Below are 5,188 nucleotides of genomic sequence, written 5' to 3'. Positions count from 1 at the left end.
TTATTACTTTGTAATTAAAATATTTAAATAAGTCTAACAACAGAAATAGTAGCTGTATATAAGTAAAATAAAGTTTCTCCTACCTGATGGGAAGACAAAATCTGAACAGCTTAATACAACAAATAGCTATTCATTCTGCATATAAAAGTAGACGGGGGTTGGGTTCTCTGCTATCCGCTGAACTAGAGATCCAGGCTGCTTCCACCTTGTAGTTCCACCATCTCGACAATGGGCTCTCCAGATTTGCTGTTGAATAGAAGAAAAAAGTACAGAAGTAGAAAAATGATTCTCAGATGTCTTAGCCTGGAACTGGAAAATATTACTTCATTTATATTTTAACTGCAAGGGCTAGTCACATCACCCTTTCTTGCTATGAGTGTACTTAGTAATGTAGTATTTCCATGAACCTAGGAAGTAGAGGAAGGCAAGATGTGGATGAGCATTTGCAATCTCTCTCACAAACTCTCAAATAGTATGTGTTCAGTAAAGCGCAATTGTTATATAATTTGTTATGACAACAACTCTCTTTATTTCTTGGAGAAGTTTCTGAGAAGTGCAAATTCATCTTGCCATTCACCAACTTTTTCCAGAGCCTAAGACATGATAAGTACTTTCAAATACAGGATTACACCTAATTTTCAAAAGGACCCTGAAAATATCTATAGGAAAGGTTCACCCTTCTTCACCCAATAGCACCTTTCTGCACTGCCTTTTGCAAAAACCTCTATAATCTCAGTAGGCCGAGAATTTTCTCTTTCTTTCTGGTGTATGGTCAACATCTTAACTTGGGAGTCCCTGCCACACACCACCTGACTGAACATGCCTGAACACCTGTACAGGTACCATTAGGCACGCTGAAAACCAGCATGTTCTACTGGGAAAAGTACACAGATGAGAGGCAACAGAAAGATGGTAAATCTTTTCTTTCCTTTTTGAATGAAAGCTAGCATATCTGCCAAGGAACCATTTTCTACCTTCTCGAAGGACTCCAGGGCTTTTAGGAATTCAGCTTCTAAAACGTTTGCTCATACAGTGATTCCCATGGTCTTTCCTTATCTACTATTTATGGAAGAGGCTTTGATTTTGACCACTTAGGTATTCTCACTTAATAGGTATGTATGTTCAATTTCAAATAAGACAATCTATTACAATCCTAATGCAAATATTAGGGTGGTTTCTGAAAACCCTTTTCTAACTTCAGAGTTATATACCAAAAACCAGTAGGTTCTGTGCCAAATCATATTCCACACCTTGAGTGTGGTGAAGATGCTAATGGAGGATGGCCATATGTCTAAAATTCACTGTCCAGAGTGAACTTTACATAGCAGGGGCTATTGCTATCAGAGAGATCCCATGGCGAGGATCAGCCAGGATATGACTGCAGGGAGCTGGAATATTCTGTCAGGGGGAGAGCAGGTGATTCTGGACTGTCTGTTCCACTGAAAGTAGGGCTCAGCCTCCAGAGGAGGACACAGAAGTGCTGGCCATTAGGCCAGATTGCAAAATTGGATGAGAGAGCACAGTGGGGAAGAGCCAGGGAAATGGCGCTATAATGTGGGGAAAAGCTGGAGCTGGACAAAGACGCTGGCCCCTGGGTGGAGGTAGCTCTCAAGGAACCCTGGCACTAAGGGCAGCAAAACCCTAGGTAAAGAAAGCCCATAGACAATCCCTAAATTGTGTTTTTCATTTCTATCTCACTTCTTTAGGCCTGCTTTTAGTTCTTTGGCCACAGAGTCATTCTTTTTATCACCTGAGAGACATTTTGGAGTAGTGAGAAGAGAAATGAATTAAGAGACCAATGGTCTGCCTCAGACTGGGAGGAGTGGGAACAATGTGGGCTCCAGACAATTTCTGATCCGGGGTCTAGCCCCAACTCTGCCACATACTAGCCATGTGAACTTGGGCATATTACCAAGCTCTCTGAGCCTTAGTTTCTTCATCTGTGAAGTGGGATTGATAAACCCTGTCTTATAGGATTGTTGGAATGTATGTGCTGAATGTAAAGTAACTAACACAATGCCTGGAATTCACTGGGCCTTTAATGGTTGGCAGTTACTACTATTATTATTTTGGCCCCCAGACCCTACCACCCTCTTTCCTGGGATTTATTTATCCAGGAGATGTCAGAGACTACGAAGTGCTCTAGGACACGATACACCAAATCAGTTAAAGATGCTGATTAGCAAGAAACCTAAGTAAATCTTCCCCTTTAGAGACTACAGTATTTAATTTGAGTTTGGGGGAGTTTTCTTCAGCTGGATGCAACTAAAAGCTTCTAGAATTTGTATAAAGGCCAACTCCTTCCATCCTTTCCAGCTGCCCTTCTACCCAAACTACTCCTATTTTCACTCATTTCATCCCCAGCAAAAGTCTAAATCTCCCATAGAATTTGACAAATTACACTCAAGATAACCTCATAAAAATGTCGTTTGAGTGGAGCGGGTTCTGGCTCTCTAAGAGCAAGGCAAATAGTGCCAGACCAGTAGCTGCTGGTACCTTAAAGGACTATTACCCTTATTTCTCAGAAACCCCTTGGAGACAACGTGCATAAAACAACTAGTTTGTGCACTATGTCCAATTGCACTGTGACAAGAGCACAGGACAACTTGCATTCCTGCCCCAGGTGCAGATTTCTCTGGTTTACCCATGATCTCAAAGTAATGCTAAGTGCAGATTTGCATTCCAGGTCACTGACTTTCAACTCTGAGATACACTGGAGGGTCTGGCCCCTGCCTACCACTCCCACAGCCTCATCTCCCCCACCACAAAGCTTAATTTAAAATGACCTCCCACTGAAGGACTTGTAGTTTCCCAAGACCCCAGTATGCCCTGTCTCAGGGCATTTACACTTGACTGCTGACATATGGATCGTCCATCTTCACTCACTCATTTTTACTTCTCCTTTAGGTCTTAGAGGACCCCTAACGACAACACCATCATCATTATATAATTGTTGCCCCTAGATGCTAAAATGCTGTGGACAGATGCTGGATCTTCTTTATCCTAACATCCCCAGTACTAGTGTGGGGCCTTCCAAAGAGCAGCTGCCAAATTAATGTTTGGAGAATGTTTGTCCAATTAATGTTCCTTCTACATTCTTGAATAAGCTAAGCAAATACAGATGTATATCTTTTAAATTTTATAGAACAGATTAACAGGGTCAAGAGAAGCCAAGAATTGACCATCTTTTACTTTTTTGTCTCTATTTAATGACCCCAACTATTTTACTGCTGAGTTCATATAAATTTCCAAGGAAATCCCTCTTCCAATTCCATGTTATCTTGTTCTGGATCACTAAAAACGATGCATGGTTTCCAATTTGTATTACAAAATAACAAAACTCTTACTCTTACAAACAGTAATAAATGTGCGAACAATGTCATTCATAAATTATATTCTTAAGCTAATTAAACCTCCTATTGAAAGAAATATTTGAAAAACACACACACAAAAAGATAAATCTCCAAGTTACCCATATAGAATAGGAATACACAGACATCATATACTGTTTTCCCCCCAATCTCACTCCGGCCTGCCACTATTTCAAATGTTGACTTTCCTCTTCAAACACAAAGTGAAGAATCTGCCTCAGTCTTCACTAAGGGTAGGAGAAGCTGGAACTTGCACTGGTCGTGGCAGTAGTGCCAGCCCTGACTACAACTCTGGCTTTGGCTCTCTCCCTCATCTCTCAAAGCCTCCTCATAATGGGATAGGAAGCACCTGGGGTTGGTCCCATGGTTCTTGGCCAAAAACTCCAGCAATTTCATCTTGCTGGTTTCAGCATGGGCTCTTGGACCCCATAGGAATTCACAGCATGGAGGATCACTGTTGGCCACCTGCCTGTACTCCAGGTACTTCTCCTGCACCAAATCTTTGGTAATGAACTCCCTGGGTTCCCCAAAGATGAAATGCTTCATCCCAGAATATATATCCATCATATTCAGCAATTCCCAGACTTCCTCCTCAATGGTGCAGTTGTCCTTCGTGAAGATCACTGCCAGGATAATTATCAGGAGGCCAGTCTTGGGCATGCCCCCTTCCCCACTCAGCCTTCCATCATAGGTGGGGTCTAGTTTGTTAATAAAGGCATAGCAGTCACTGGTGGGGTTCACGTCCTTCACATCAATGCCAAAGACCAGTTCTGGGCACTCAGAGGCTCTCCTGAGGACCTCAGGGAAGTGGTCTTTGTACTTTCTGATGACGTTGTTCAGCATGTCTGCCTTTCTGATGGGCTCATTCATTTGATACTTCAGCAGCAGGAAACTGATTAATAATTCAACTTTTTCATCTAGAGAGTCTATGGGCAAATTCTCAGTGTCTTGCAGAGATTGTGAAGTGCTTGAATTTTCCACCTTTCCATCTCTTCTTGGATGCTTCAGACCTCATTTTATTTGCTTGACAAGGTGGCTGTGATGATAGCGGAAGAGGAATAGGCACTCTGAGAACCCTGGGGAATACTTGGTGTCCCAGGAGTAGAACCCTCCTCCATGGTGCAGGGGATGAGAGAAGAGGAGGAGGAAGAGGGAGCCTCATTCTCAGCCTCCGGAACCTGTGTACCCTCCAGTCCCTGTGTCTCACTGTGGGCCTGAAAGCGTTGTTCATGTGGGAAGTATGAACTTTCCTTATCACCAGGCATGATGGCTCGTGTGGGTGGCAGCAGATAGGAGTGTCAGCAGGAGGGTGGTCAAAGAGAGCTCACAGCCTATTGGAGAGAGGGGAGATATGACTGGTCTCAGCCAATAAACTTAACCATAACAGCTCTGATGCAGGCTGCCTCTACAGGTCTTCTCCTGGGAGCAGTGCTCTAGGCCTTCATAGGTCTTCTGTCCTATACCGCCTGTTCCATAATAACCTGAATGAGGAAGTGAAAAGACTCCTCAGGGTGCAGCCAGCCATCTCAGACTGAAAATTCTCAGGGCTGATGGTAGGACAGGCGAGGGTGAAGTCTGTGGGGTCCCTTCTGTTGTAAGGTGTGTCATCCCCTCAGCCCTCACTAAGGGTCTTCACCTTGACTCCTGACATTGATTGGAACATTTCTTTCTCCTGAACTAGGGCTGTGCCCCCTCAGACTAAGGCAATCACTTCTCTTAGATCCCTGAATAGGAAGTCAGCGGGTGCCTGAGTCTAACAGATTTACCCAGAGCTGCCTGGGTCTAACAGCAGGAGTGGGACTTCCTCTGTTCTGGGG

The 5,188-nt window shown here is 43.5% G+C and overlaps 1 pseudogene; it reads right to left on the bottom strand.

The window, feature by feature from the left end:
- Positions 1-3,598: 3,598 nt before the first annotated feature.
- On the bottom strand, positions 3,599-4,636 carry LOC124245506 (melanoma-associated antigen B16-like; annotated as a pseudogene).
- Between the last annotated feature and the right edge of the window lie 552 nt (positions 4,637-5,188).

The sequence above is a fragment of the Equus quagga genome, chromosome 10, assembly GCF_021613505.1.
Source record: "Equus quagga isolate Etosha38 chromosome 10, UCLA_HA_Equagga_1.0, whole genome shotgun sequence".
In the NCBI taxonomy this organism is placed as follows: Eukaryota; Metazoa; Chordata; class Mammalia; order Perissodactyla; family Equidae; genus Equus; species Equus quagga.
Note: the sequence above shows the minus strand (reverse complement) of the source record. Positions and strands in the feature narration are given on the sequence as shown.